Source organism: Lissotriton helveticus, chromosome 5_1 (genome assembly GCF_964261635.1).
Source record: "Lissotriton helveticus chromosome 5_1, aLisHel1.1, whole genome shotgun sequence".
NCBI lineage: Eukaryota > Metazoa > Chordata > Amphibia > Caudata > Salamandridae > Lissotriton > Lissotriton helveticus.
Genome location: NC_136065.1, coordinates 9,215,041 through 9,230,539, shown reverse-complemented (window position 1 = coordinate 9,230,539; position 15,499 = coordinate 9,215,041). Strand labels below are relative to the sequence as shown.

The 15,499-nt window shown below is 44.3% G+C and overlaps 1 protein-coding gene across 1 annotated transcript in view; it reads left to right on the top strand.

Moving 5' to 3' along the window:
- LOC144754057 (saoe class I histocompatibility antigen, A alpha chain-like) overlaps positions 1-15,499 on the top strand; it is a 1,371,606-nt gene that overhangs the window by 1,318,154 nt on the left and 37,953 nt on the right. The window lies entirely within an intron of this gene.

Sequence of the window (15,499 nt, the reverse complement as noted above, 5' to 3'; positions counted from 1 at the left end):
GAGTCGTAGCCCACTCCCTGTTCCGAAGCGGAGTCCTTAATATGTGTGGCATGTCTAAGTGAGATTCCAGGCACTTTCTTTTTTTTTTTAATTGTGGCTTTTGCTGTGGAAGCTTTTCTTCCTTTTTTATTATGAATTTAAAAGAGCGTAGTGAATCCTCCTTTGGTTTTACGTACTCCTCTCTGCTCTGATCATCCTCCTCTCTCCAAGCTTTTTTCTGAAGACTCATGAAAGGAACGAGAAGGACGTGTATTAGTGTGCTGATGATAGTTATCAGCCTGTTTAATTGTTTCAGGGTTACCCAAATTATAGCGTTTTTCAGGGGACTCCTGTGGAGGAGATCCACCCCGTGGTTTAGCATTTTCTTTATTTATTCTCCCTGCTGCCTGCTTTTAGTTATCCTTTTCAGAGTTATCCTTTAGCTGTGGTTTATTTGGTCTGGCTCTCAATTATCACAACCTATGGATGTATAGGTGTCGGCAATAATTTTTTTAAGTTATCGCTTCTGATCCGCTAATGGAAATGGGTCGAGACATTAGCGTTCGCCAATGCTGCTCTTCCCTTTCAATATTGTTTAAAAAAACTGAGGAGACCACGGCATAATTGCCAAAAACTTCATCCACAAATTCATTTTGGATCTGTTTTAGCACCTCTGGCAAAACAGCAATAGATGGTATACCATCTGTTAAGGTATTGACCACAGCAAATACTGTGTCCCCAGTAGCGCAGTCATCTTCAGGGGGAGCCATTCCCAATGGTATGCACATTGTGAGATGTGTCTGAATTAAGCAGACCACTCTTACCCAGTCCAAAGATCAGGGCTTGATCCATCACCGTTATTTAGCTCACTGCCCCATCCCAGCTCAGAACCTGGCTATATGCAAATTAGTCTGTCCCTGGCCCAGTGCATCATGGGAACAGGGCAGACCAAACTACCAAGCCAATTCTTCACCAGAAAGGAGACAAGCTACCGGGGACCGGTTTCTGGCATTTATTGGCTACTTGTATGGTCTCTTATACTACTTCTATTGTATATTGTAACTCCTTCACTCTTTCTATTTTCTTTCTTTCATCATCTCATGAACCATGAATAGTTCTCCTAAAGTTAAAGTTGTCTCGCTAAATGTCAAAGGTCTACTAAATGTCAAAGGTCTACATCATCCAGTTAAAAGATTAAAGATTTTAGATTATTTACATAGGCAAAAAGCTGATATTTGTTTATTGCAAGAAACCCACATTGATGACACCATTTAACGTACATGCAAAGGAAATGGGTTGGCCAGATTATCTCCTCCCCTGCGCAAGGTAAGAAGAATGGCGTGGCTATTCTTTTTAGGCCTCACCTAGCGACGCAGCACATGCGCTGCTTGCCTTGGCAAGTTCTATTGTTGTGGGTTTTTCGGCGGAAGGGGGACAGAAGATGTGCAAGCGTGGACAGCAGATGTGCACGCCTACGGCTTGCTGCGTTACCCTCTTGCTCACTCCCTCCCTGTCTCCATCAAGATGTGCATGCATGGACAGCAGATGTGCACGCGCACGGCGTCTCGCGTCTCTTCCGCCTTCTTGTTTGTCAGGCGGCGCTTTCCTCTCCTTGGGGCTCGGGTCCGGGCGGGGTGATATTTCCAGCGGAGTTGATATATATTTATTTCATTGTTTCCTCTTTTGGCTGGGACTCCTGCAGCACACTCAGACACGCTCCCCGCTGAGGTCAAACCCACCGCCCACTCCCTGCAGAAGGAATCCCAGCTTGCCCCAGCCCTCATACATGGCGTACTGCACTCACGGATCCACCGCACGCTCGCCGGGAGGCTGCGGAGCTCGCTGCCTACTGCTCGCTGTGGTGCTCCAAAATAGTTATCCGGTGCATTTTGATGGAAAGTTCATTGGGGAATAGACGTCTACAATGTATGTCCGATTTAAAGAAGTGACAGTCATGGGGGCTTCTACAAGAGCGCGCATCTCCCACAACCTGACTTTAGTGTCTCTTTTTTAGGGCATTTTCTTTTCTCTAATATTGGCAGTAGTTAAACCCCCTGACAGTTTTTTGCTGGAACTTCGTGAGTCTGCCAGGGGTAGAACTATTTTATTTGTCTTTTGTATAGGGCCAAGATGTCCCAAATCAGTCATTTCAGAGCGCCCAGTTAAGGTTGAAAGATAAGGACTATAAAGGTGTCAAGTATAATTATATATCTGATATTCATTGCTGTTGCAGCTTGCTCTCCTCTTTTTCCAGACGAAAAACAGTGTCCCTTTATGGTAGTTAAGTATAGCGAAGAGTTTGGGCTTTTGGTATCCTATTCACAGAAAACGCATGACATGCGCCACCTGTTTCGTGCCTCAAATGGGTGCAAGTTTTGGACTTTTTTGAATTGGCGGAGATTCCCAATAGATCACACGAGTAACTTCGACCTTTATGTTTCCAAGTGCATTCCAAGGAAAATGTTGTGAATTACCACTCTAATGAAGAGGCATTTATGGCAACTAACTACAACAGATTCAGGGTATTCACGTCGTCGACACGTGAGCATGCTGAAAACACGTCCGATCACACCAAGAAAAGTTGCACACTTTTGTCCAGATTGCAGTTTGTTTAATGGAACTCTTGCTGCCTTGACACAGTGTTATTCTCTTAACCAAATCATCTGTGAAAAACCTCCTGAGAAGCCTCTTTAGAATAAGCTATCCATGACCAAAATATCATAGCAGTGATTATAGGTGGCTTTTTACTTAATGATTTTTACTTAATGATATTCCTTGCCAAACCCCTAAGATTCACGTAAATAGTGTCACTGGGATTCTCCCATCTTGACAACATGGTAGGACTGACAACATAGAATAAAACCAGGCTTGCCTAAGCCCATCGCTCTGACCTCAATGAGTCTGCAATGTTTTATTAACACAGACATGAAATAGTCATTAAATGTTCAGAGGTAGTTAAAAGAAAACGTACCGTCATCAAAAGGTGGTGTGCATATTTGACAAAAAAGAAAAAGTAAATAATGACCCACAATAAAATATGAAAGAAAAACAGAAATTGTCCCACTAGCACCGAGGTGAACCCATTTTACGACCGATTTGCACAAACAAAATGCCATCTCTTGTGAGCTGACCCACAGCGAATGTTGTGGTGGGTAGAAGTAAAATCTAAATGACTCGCGTTTGAGTTTGAGCTTGAGCTATTGACAATGCCTTTAATTTTTGTTTTCTTTTTAAAAACATAAATAAAAGGCATTGTTATTTACAATGCCAATAGATAAACTCTTGTAACTGCGAGACCTATTGCATTGCAAATGCTTGTTTAAAAAAGTCTTCAACTATAAGTTCTAGACAAAAGTTAAGATTGGAGATATGATTTTACACCTAATTAATATCTATGGGCCAACATCAGATGATCCTAATTGTTGGTCTCACATTACGTTTAAGTTTAGGGGATTTATAAAGCGCATGGCTACCCGCAGGCATCCCAGCGCTCATACAGGGAGGGCAGATATCACATGCAAGGTTTACGGGAACAGACACGTTTTAAGTTTTTTTTTAAAAACACTGCTCATTGTAGATAAGCCGTAGCTCCAAATCCAGACTGTTCCAGAGTTTGGGGACAAGGTGTGAGAAAGATCTTCCCCTCCTCCATCTTGCTTTCTTAACTTTTGTTGTATTCATCAGGAAAGCCGCTCCAGACCTAGGACATCTACAGGGGGAATAGTGAGAGATCAAGGTTTGCCTCTCCCATGCATGGTTCTGTGAGCAAGGCAGTGGGCCTTGAATTTAATCCTGGCCTGAACAGGCAACCGGTGTAGCTTCTTCAAAGAAGACATTATTGAATGGTGCCTGGGGATCTTGCAAAGCAGTCTAGCTGCTGCATTCTGCACCACCTGCAGTCTGTCTGTGACACATTTAGGGGAGCCGAGGTATAGGGAGTTGCCATAGTAAAGTCTCGATACTACCAATTACTTCTGAGATTCTTCAACTTGAGAAAGTTTCCTTAATTCTAGGGGGTGATTTTAATTTGATTAGTAATCCTCTTTTAGATAGACTATTATTGACCAAATATACTCCTCCCAAAGCATTTCATTCCCTCAGAGCATTATTCAAAAACACTAAGGGCCAGATGTAGGTAATCCCAGATTACCGATTCTTAAATACCGAATCAGACCGATTCGGTATTTAAGAACTGGCAATCGGGCTGTAGGTATTTTACCGATTTAATTACCGAATCGGTATGATTTGGTAATTAGCGAATCGGTATTTACCGATTCGGTAATTGACATTCATTCCTATGGGCCTGGAGGCCCATAGGAATGAATGTCAATTAGCGAATCGGTAAATACCGATTCGGTAATTGGGGGAAACATTGAAGGGTGGCAGGGTGTCACTTTGACACCCTGTTGCACCCCTCAAGTGTGCATGGGTGCACATGTTGCAGACATACATGCCCTTAGGGCATGTATGTCTGCAACATGGCACTGTTTGAAAAGCAAAAGAAATGCTTTTCAAAGGGTTTTCATTATTTACCACCAACTTCTAGTTGGTGGTATATAACGAAATCTTAAACCCCTTTAGCACTGATTACAGTGCTACCTACATGTCAAAAAACAGATTTGTTAATTTTACCGATTCGGTATTTTACCGATTCGGTAAAATTACCGAATCTGTATTTTAACATGCCCCCTACATCCCAAACTCCAAATACCTGTCGGTAACGGCCGAAACCGGCCGTTACCGACCGGTATTTGCCTTCCTACATCTGGCCCTAAATTGGTTGACATCTGGACGTTACATTTCCCAACCCAGTAACAATTCACGTTTTTCTTCAATCCACACAACTCTCATTTGCGCTTAGATTATTTGTTGGTATGTAGAGACCTAGTGAAGACTATAACTCGACCTGCAATTGGTAATATTGAAATTTCTGACCATGCAATAATTTCATTTCATCTACAAACAGGTAATATTACAGCCTCTCATTCCCATTGGCGCATGAATGTTTATGTTGTTCTTCAAGACGCTCGTAGAGATACCATTTTAAAAGCCGTTCATGAATATATTTTACATAATCCTGATGATGTTACCTCCGCTATTGTAAAATGGAATGCTTTTAAAGCTTATTGAAGAGGAATCGTTATTACTATAATGGCACATGAGAATAAATCATTTAATACTAAATTGTTAATTCTAGAAAAACAGATTGCAAATTTTGAACAACTGTTTATTTCTTCTCAAAATCTTGTATTTAAAACCACTTTGCAAAAAATTCAGATACAAGTATAATTCAAATTTGAGTAAAAGAGCTGGTATACAGATTGCTAACCCGAAAGCTAAATTTGCTTTTAAAGCTAAAAAGTCGGGAAAACCTTTATCTAATTATCTTCGCATCAAGAAAGATAGAAATCAAATTCATGCTATCCACAGTCACCGTTGCTGTATCTACCCCAGACATTATAGATGAATTTCTTAAATTCTACTCTTCCTTATATAGTAACCCTAACCTTATTGATTCTCAAATTATTGATAATTTTGTAACCTCAGCCAATTTACCGCTACTTTCTCAGCTTGATAAAATTAAATTAGATAATCCTATCACAACAGATGAACTTTTATTGGCTATTCAATCGCGTAAATCTCAAAAATCTCCGGGCCCTGATGGTATTCCTGTAGAATTTTATAAAACCTTTGCTGACACTCTTATGCCTCACCTACATCATCTATTCACTACATTTTCTCAATCTGGTTTACTCAGTGGCTCTTTTACAGAGGCATTAATTATAATTTTGTCTAAACTGGATAAAGACCATACCAAAGTTTAAAATTATCGTCCTATTTCTCTGATTAACAAGGACTGTCAAATGTTTGCAAAAATCCTAGTCACCGGATTAGCTCAGGTTTTGTTGTCCCTTATTCATATCGATCAATCTGGATGTATGTCAAAAGTTTTTTTGTCAACAACACAAGACTCCTTTTTCATGTTATTGATAAGGCTTCTACCCTCACCTCTCCTGCTGGCCTACTAGCTGTAGACGCGGAGAAAGCATTCGAGAAGGTTCACTGGCAAATTCTTTTGCGAACACTTTCTTCTTTTAATTTTGGCAATAATTTTATAAAAATTATATCTACTTTATATGGCTCCCCTTCTGCCCGACTCTTTATTAATGGTCAATTTTGAAGTGCCTTATCTGTCTATAGAGGAACTCAACAAGGCTGTCCATTGCTGCCTCTTCTTTTTGTGTTGGCAATTAAACCTTTTCTTTCCCACATTCGAAACTCTGTTGAGATTGAAAATATTATGTTAGATGATATTAATCTTAAAACATCTGCCTATGCAGATGATGTACTATTATATTTTAGTAATTCAGCCACCTCTCTCCCTGCGGTTTTAGATGCTAAACACAAATATTCTACTGTCTCTGCTTTTAGCTTGAATACCCCTAAAACAGACTTCTTACCCTTGAACGTTTACTGTACACCCTCAGTACTGGACAATACTGAAATTATATGGCAAAAAGATAAAATCAAATATCTAGCTATATTCTTTACACTCCCCTTAAAATACCTCATTACTCTAAATTGTGACTATCTATTTAACAAAATTACAGAAAAAAATTGTCAATGGTCCACACTACACTTAACATGGTGGGGGAAACTTGAAACCACTAAAATGGTATTAGCCCCATTTATCTTTTACACCTTGTGCATAATGCCTGTACAAGTGCCTCTCACAATCTACAAAAAAATTGATAAGCTTATTTCTTAATTTATATGGAATCGTAAACCCAACTCGTATTGCTTATGCTAAACCTAAACTGTCCAAATTGAATGGAGGTTTTATTTTACCTGATTTTTTCAAATACCATAAAACATTTATTTTAAAACAAGGTTTACTCTGGTTCACATGCTTGGATCCTAATTACTCCCCTAAATGGTTATTGATAAAACGCAATTTAGTGTCACCATTTCCTCTCCCATCACTTTTGTCCATGTCTAATTCAAATAAAAAAATGTAATCCTCCACCATCATTACTTCAGAATCTACTATGATTTCCCTTTGGCATAATCCTTCATTAAAATTTAACCGTACAATTACATTCTGGAAACTATGGATGTTGGCTGTCATTTTCTTATTATTTTTCACAGTACTACAAGACAGATTCATGTTACCCAATACTGAAGCCCTTAAATATGACTGTCTTTGCAACACACTGCTTAACAGTTTTCCAAATGTGCTACCCCAAATTAATACTCCAGATTCAATAAGTTGTATTAAATATTTTTCTGCCTCCTAACATACGGTCTCCAAATTTTATAAACAGCTTCATTGTACAGATGCCACTATCCTTACCTTTTTATTCACTTTCTGAAATGCAGAACTTCCCTTGAATCTTTCATTAAAAGAGTGGAGACAAATATGGACCATTAATATTTCAGGATGGTTTCCTGTATCATTATCCTAAACCAGGGCCTTTATTTTGTTCAATTGCCTATGGACTCCCTATAAATTATTTAAGGCTAAACTTGTAGTTTCTCCACTTTGTTGGAACTGCAAATGTTATGATGGTACTTTGAAACATATGCTATTTGATTGTAATGTAGTAGCTCGCTTTTGGAAAAATGTTTGGGATATTATCACTAAAATACTTCCTATTTCAGAGGCTCTCACCTACTGTATACTTATTGGTAAATCTTACGTTCTATCATCCACCTTATTGTAGCCCCAGTTTAAACTTTTTCATCTCCTTATTTCTATAACTATTAAATCTATTACTTCCAATTCGGAATCATCTGAAGCAATATCCTTTCAAGCATGGTGGTCATATGTTATTTTTTTACCAGATCTGGTGCTCACTTATCTTACAAGGGACCATTAAAACATACATCATCATTTCAACAGCTATGGAAACCAATTGAAGATTATATTAATACTTATCTATAAAGTGTTTAATAACCCTATTTGCTTTTATAGCAGTTCTGTATAACCATTATTTTGAGGAGTAGCCTTGTTTGTTTCTTTTTTCAACGTTTATAATTTTACAGTTTTTTCATGCCAATGGTAATCTTTTGGTATATTGATATAGTTATGATAATATTTTAGTGCTAGTATTATCGTATTATATCTACCAACAATGTATATTTTTTTGTTTGTCTTGTCTACAAAAAATCCTAATAAAATATTTTGAACAGGAGACCTCTGCCACAACACCAGTACTACCTAAGGCTAGAAACTTTCTTTGGATCCGATTCTGATGCATATTTAGGAAATACCTAATGTTCCTCAACAATCATTCAACCAGGGGTTTATAAAGGGCGCTACTCACCCGTGAGGGTCTCGCGACGCTGAATAGGATGAAAAGAGGTATAATTTACTTATCCATCATTGTACTGATGATGGCTTATAGGAAGACTTGCAAAATGTCAGTAGGGGTGATGCAGCCCCTGAAACAAAGCTGAATGCATTATTTTGGTCACCAGTGCCTCTTGCAGTAGTGATACGAAGGACGGAAGTACTAGACTTGCAGCAGCGGAAAGAAGGGCGGAAGTACTAGGCTAACAGTGGAACGAAGGGCGGAAATACAAGACTTGCAGTAGTGGAAAAAAGGGCGGAAGTACTAGGCTAGCAGTGGAACGAAGGGCGGAAGTACTAGACTTGCAGTAGAAGAGCAGAAGTACTAGACTTGCAATAGTGGAATTAAGGGCGAAGTACTAGACTTGCAGTACTGGAACAAAGAGCGGAAGTCCTAGACTTGCAGTTGTGGTACAAGGGTCAGAAGTACTAGACTTGTCGTAGTGGAATGAAGTGCGGAAGTAGTAGCATTATGGTAGTGGTACGAAGGATGGAAGTAATAAACTTGCAGTAGTGGAACGAAGAGTGGAAGTACTAGACTTGCAGCAGTGGTACAAAGGGCTGAAGTACTAGACTTGCTGTTGTGGAACGAAGGGCAGAAGTACTAGACTTGCAGTAGTAGTACGAAGGATGGAAGTAATAAACTTGCAGTAGTGGAACGAAGAGTGGAAGTACTAGACTTGCAGCAGTGGTACTAAGGGCGGAAGTAATAAACTTGCAGTTGTGGAACGAAGGGCAGAAGTACTAGACTTGCAGTAGTGGAATGAAGGGCGGAAGTACTAGACTTGCAGTTGTGGAACAAAGGGCAGAAGTACTAGACTTGTCGTAGTGGAATGAAGTGCGGAAGTAGTAGACTTATAGTAGTGGTACGAAGGATGGAAGTAATAAACTTGCAGTAGTGGAACAAAGAGTGGAAGTACTAGACTTGCAGCAGTGGTACGAAGGGCAGAAGTAATAAACTTGCAGTAGTGGAACGAGGAGTGGAAGTACTAGACTTGCAGTAGTGGAACGAAGGGCGGAAATACTAGACTTGCAGTTGTGGAACAAAGGGCAGAAGTACTAGACTTGCAGTAGTGGCATGAAGGGCGGAAGTACTAGACTTGCAGTAGTAGTACGAAGGATGGAAGTAATAAACTTGAAGTAGTGGAACGAAGAGTGGAAGTACTAGACTTGCAGCAGTGGTAAGAAGTGAGGAAGTACTAGACTTGCAGTCATGGAACAAAGGGCAGGAGGACGAGACTTGCAGTCATGGAACAAAGGGCAGGAGGACTAGACGTGCAGTCATGGAACAAATGGCAGGAGGACTAGACTTGCAGTAGTGGAACGAAGAGCGGAAGTCCTAGACTTGCAGCAGTGAAACTAAGTGTGGAAATACTAGGCTTGCAGTAGTGGTACAAAGGTCAGAAGTACTAGACTTGCAGTAGTGGAACGAAGGGCAGAAGTACTAGACTTGTCGTAGTGGAATGAAGTGCGGAAGTAGTAGACTTATAGTAGTGGTACGAAGGATGGAAGTAATAAACTTGCAGTAGTGGAACGAAGAGTGGAAGTACTAGACTTGCAGCAGTGGTACGAAGGGCGGAAGTAATAAACTTGCAGTAGTGGAACGGAGGGCGGAAATACTAGACTTGCAGTAGTGGAACGAAGAGCGGAAGTCCTAGACTTGCAGCAGTGAAACTAAGTGTGGAAATACTAGGCTTGCAGTAGTGGTACAAAGGTCAGAAGTATTAGACTTGCAGTAGTGGAACGAAGGGCGGAAGTACTAGACTTGCAGTTGTGGTACAAGGGTCAAAAGTACTAGACTTGTCGTAGTGGAATGAAGAGTGGAAGTAGTAGACTTATAGTAGTGGTACGAAGGGCAGAAATACTAAACTTGCAGCAGTGAAATCAAGTGTGGCAGTACTAGGCTTGCAGTAATGGTGAATAGGGCAGAAGTACTAGAGGTGCAGCAGTGGAACAAAGGGCGAAGTACTAGACTTGCAGCAGTGAAACCAAGTGTGGAAGTACTAGGCTTGCAGTAGTGGTTAATAGGGTGGAAGTACTACACTTGCAGTTGTGGAACAAAGGGCGAAGTACTAGACTTGCAGTAGTGGGACGAAGTGTGGAAATACTAGACTGGTAGTAGTGGTATGAAGGGCGGAAAATCTAGACTTGCACTAGTGGTAGAAAGGGCAGAAGTACAAGACTTGCAGTAGTGGTAAGAAGGGCAGAAGTACTATACTTGCAGTAGTGGGACGAAGTGTGGAAATACTAGGCTGGTAGTAGTGGTATGAAGGGCGGAAAATCTAGACTTGCACTAGTGGTAGAAAGGGCAGAAGTACTAGACTTGCAGTAGTGGTAGAAAGGGCAGAAGTACTAGACTTGCAATAGTGGTAGGAAGGGCAGAAGTACTAGTCTTGCAGTAGTGGTTCATAGGTCAGAAGTACTAGACTTGTAATAGTAGAATGAAGGGTAGAAGTAGTACACTTACAGTAGTGGTACGAAGGGCAGAAGTACCAGACTTGCAGCAGTGGAACGAAGGGCAGAAGTACTAGACTTGCAGTAGTGGAATGAAGGGCGGAAGTACTAGACTTGCAGTAGTAGTACGAAGGATCGAAGTAATAAACTTGCAGTAGTGGAACGAAGAGTGGAAGTACTAGACTTGCAGCAGTGGTACGATGTGAGGAAGTACTAGACTTGCAGTCATGGAACAAAGGGCAGGAGGACTAGACTTGCAGTCATGGAACAAAGGGCAGGAGGACTAGACTTGCAGTCATGGAACAAAGGGCAGGAGGACTAGACTTCCAGTAGTGGAACGAAGAGCGGAAGTCCTAGGCGTGCAGCAGTGAAACTAAATGTGGAAATACTAGGCTTGCAGTAGTGGTACAAAGGTCAGAAGTACTAGACTTGCAGTAGTGGAATGAAGGGCGGAAGTACTAGACTTGCAGTTGTGGTACAAGGGTGAGAAGTACTAGACTTGACGTTGTGGAATGAAGTGTGGAAGTAGTAGACTTATAGTAATGGTACGAAGGGCAGAAATACTAAACTTGCAGCAGTGAAACCAAGTGTGGAAGTACTAAGCTTGCAGTAGTGGTGAATAGGGCAGAAGTACTAGAGGTGCAGCAGTGGAACAAAGGGCGAAGTACTAGACTTGCAGCAGTGAAACCAAGTGTGGAAGTGCTAGGCTTGCAGTAGTGGTTAATAAGGCGTAAGTATTACACTTGCAGTTGTGGAACAAAGGGCGAAGTACTAGACTTGCAGTAGTGGTTCAAAGGTCAGAAGTACTAGACTTGTAATAGTGGAATAAAGGGTAGAAGTAGTAGACTTACAGTAGTGGTACGAAGGGCAGTAGTTCCAGACTTGCAGCAGTGGAACGAAGGGCAGAAGTACTAGACTTGCAGTAGTGGAACGAAGAGTGGAAGTATTAGACTTGCAGTAGTGGAACGAAGAGCGGAAGTACTAGACTTGCAGTAGTGGAACAAAGGGCGGAAGTACTAGAGGTGCAGCAGTGGAACAAAGGGTGAAGTACTAGACTTGCAACAGTGAAACCAAGTGTGGAAGTACTAGGCTTGCAGTAGTGGTGAATAAGGCGGAAGTACTACACTTGCAGTAGTGGAACGAAGAGCAGAAGTACTAGACTTGCAGCAGTGAAACCAAGTGTGGAAATACTAGGGTTGTAGTAGTGGTACGAAGGGCGGAAAATCTAGACTTGCAGTAGTGGTACAAAGGGCAGAAGTACTAGACTTGCAGTAGTGGTAGGAAGGTCAGAAGTACTAGACTTGTAATAGTGGAATAAAGGGTAGAAGTAGTAGACTTACAGTAGTGGTACGAAGGGCAGAAGTACCAGAATTGCATCAGTGGAACGAAGGGCACAAGTACTAGACTTTCAGTAGTGGAACGAAGAGCGGAAGTACTAGACTTGCAGTAGTGGAATGAAGGGCGGAAGTACTAGACTTGCAGTAGTGGAAGGTGTAAGTACTAAACTTGCAGTAGTGGAATAAAGGGCGGCAGACTTGCAGTAGTGGAACGAAGGGTGGAAGTATTAAACTTGCAGTAGTGGAACAAAGAGTGGAAGTACTAGACTTGCAGTCATGGAACAAAGGGCAGGAGGACTAGACTTGCAGTCATGGAACAAAGGGCAGGAGGACTAGACTTGCAGTAGGGGAATGAAGGACGGAAGTACTAGGCTTGCAGTAGTGGAATGAAGAGCAGAAGACTTGCAGTAGTGGAACGAAGGGTGGAAGTACTAGACTTGCAGTAGTGGTACAAAGGGCAGAAGTACTACACTTGCAGTAGTGGTACAAAGGGCAGAAGTACTAGAAGTGCAGTAGTGATACAAAGGGCAGAAGCACTAGACTTGCAGTAGTGGAATGAAGGGCAGAAGTACTAGACTTGCAGTAGTGGAATGAAGGGCAGAAGTACTAGACTTGCAGTGTCGTGTATTTCTATAGGTTCTGAATCGATCCCCCTATTCCTGACCCTATTCTGGTTAAACTACCTAGCTAGTTAACTAACAGTCAGCCCATGAGGCAAGAAATCCCCCATGATGCAGATACCGTTATCTGACGCAGTCACACTACGGCACAGGAACGTGTTATCTGATTAGGTCATAACGCTTGAGATCTAATTAGACAAGCGACATTCCTCCAGCCCCTGATAAGGCATACGACGTTCTCATAACAAATCAAACCTATGACAACCTGGATAATCCGTGCGGCCATTGTTTTGATTTCACAGAGAACTTTAGTAAAGAATGTGCTAACGAGCAAGTCGTATGACATCTTTATTGACGTACCTATGTCCATCCTTACGTCAATCCCGGCACCTTTAAGGTATAAATATTGCCGACCTTGCCCTATGCAAACACACGCGTGGTGACAAGACGGAGCAGCCATACTTGCCGAAGCCGAGAGCAGAAGCAGACCCCGCAGGCAGCAGCCCCGCCTTCCTGACGCGCTGAGAGACGCGCTGCTATCTCAAGCCGAGAGACCCAGCACCGGCGTTTCTGGGCAGCCCTCGCAGGCAGCCTGGAATATCGAGAGCAGAGAAAGAGATACCATTCCTCATTCATCCTAAATTCCAGGTACAGAACTGAATAACCCCTCCTAGAGAATTCTTTAGTTATTCACTTGGCAAAAACAAACTTAACTTAAACTGTAACTTTCTATTCCCGCCCACGTATTAGACTTAGGTCAGGTACACGGGGTAGGCGTATTTAGAAACACCAGTTGAGCACGTTTAGTCAAATGTATATGTGTATGTAAATGTTAGACGGGGACCGGGAGGGTCGGCCGAGCACAGTGATCGCACAGACAGGTAACTTCCCCCCCACAGATGGACACCACACAAAGCTTAGGGTAACACCTTTTATAGGCACTTCGGGTAGTAGAGTGGTACGATACAGGGCGATCAGGACACGATGATCCTCTCAATTCTAGTCTCTAGTAAGGGAAGGGGGTAGCGGGACAGTCTTGGTACCCACGGGTACGGGTGTGTAATGGTGATAGCTCACAATCCTCGAGCTCGGTGTTCGGAGGGGTCAGACCGCGGCAGCGCCGGCAGGTCCCGAAGAGGTCGTAGGTGGCACGGGCCGCGGCAGCGCCAGCAGGTCCCAACGAGGATGAAGGTTACAACGGGCCGCGGCAGCGCCAGCAGGTCCCACGAGAATGCAGGTTGCAACGGGCCGCGGCAGCGCCAGCAGGTCCCACGAGGATGAAGGTTACAACGGGCCGCGGCAGCGCCAGCAGGTCCCACGAGAATGCAGGTTGCAACGGGCCGCGGCAGCGCCAGCAGGTCCCACGAGGATGAAGGTTACAACGGGCCGCGGCAGCGCCAGCAGGTCCCACGAGAATGCAGGTTGCAGAGGGCCGCGGCAGCGCCAGCAGGTCCCACGAGGATGAAGGTTGCAGAGGGCCGCGGCAGCGCCAGCAGGCAGGACAGTAGTTCCCAAGGCAGGGCTGTGGCAGCGCCAACAGTCCGTCAAGGATGAGTTCGTCGCGGTGTCTCTCGACTCCAGGATACAACTGCCTTCCTGTCCTGGGGCTGCCTCAGTTATAGGTCTGGCGCCCTTTGATGTCCGGACCCTCGCTCTTGGAGGTCGGGAGGTCTGGGATGAGGGAGTCCAGACACCCAGCAGGGGGGTGGAGCCAGCGCCCGAGGAGGCTGGGGGTGCTCGGCACCTGGCGGGGGAGAGCCATCGACACTTCGTACTCCCATTGACCTGCCAAGTGGGCCGTTCACCTCCTGGGTGGAGGGTGGTGCCGGGATGTCGGGGCCTGGCCAGGCCCAGGGCTGGGGTCGGGCTGAGGCCGCACGGCCGCGTGGTGCCGTATCCAAGATGGCGGCTGGGCCGGGCAATGGTGCTGACGCTGGCCCGGGCCCTGTCCTGCGGGGAGGGAGCGAGCCCTTCATGTGGCCTGTCCAACATGCGTCCCCCCCAGCTGAAGGCGGGGAGAGTCATCCATCTTCTTGGGGACTTTCCTCGTCGAGGCGGAAAAAGCGGGACAGGCCATCCGCGTTGGCGTGGTCTTGGCCGGGTCGATGTTCCACAGTGAAGTCCATCCCCTGCAGGGAGATGGACCAACGTAGTAGTTTCGGGTTTTCCCCCCGCATCTGCATGAGCCATTGCAGGGGCCGATGATCGGTCTGGACCCGGAAGTGGGTGCCGAAGAGATAAGGCCGGAGCTTTTTGAGGGCCCACACCACGGCGAAGGCCTCCCTCTCGATGGCGCTCCAGCGTCGTTCTCGGGCCAGGAGCCGTCTGCTGATGAAAGCCACTGGCTGGTCAAGTCCTTCGGGGTTCAGCTGGGAAAGGACTGCCCCAACGCCATGGTCGGAGGCATCTGTTTGGACGATAAATTCCCGGCTGTAGTCGGGGGCCTGGAGCACCGGGGCGGAGCACATGGCGGCCTTCAGCTTCTCGAAGGCCGCTTGACAGTCTGGGGTCCAGTTGACCGTTTTTGGTTGGTTTTTGGAGGTGAGTTCCGTGAGGGGCCCTACGATGCTGCCATAGTCCCTCACGAACCGTCGGTAGTAGCCTGTGAGTCCCAAGAAGGCGCGGACCTCGGTCTGGGTGATGGGGGACTGCCACGACTGGATGGCAGCGATCTTGAGTTGCAGAGGGGCCACCAGACCGCTTCCCACCTGGTGCCCGAGATAGGTCACGGACCCCTGGCCAATTTGGCATTTGCT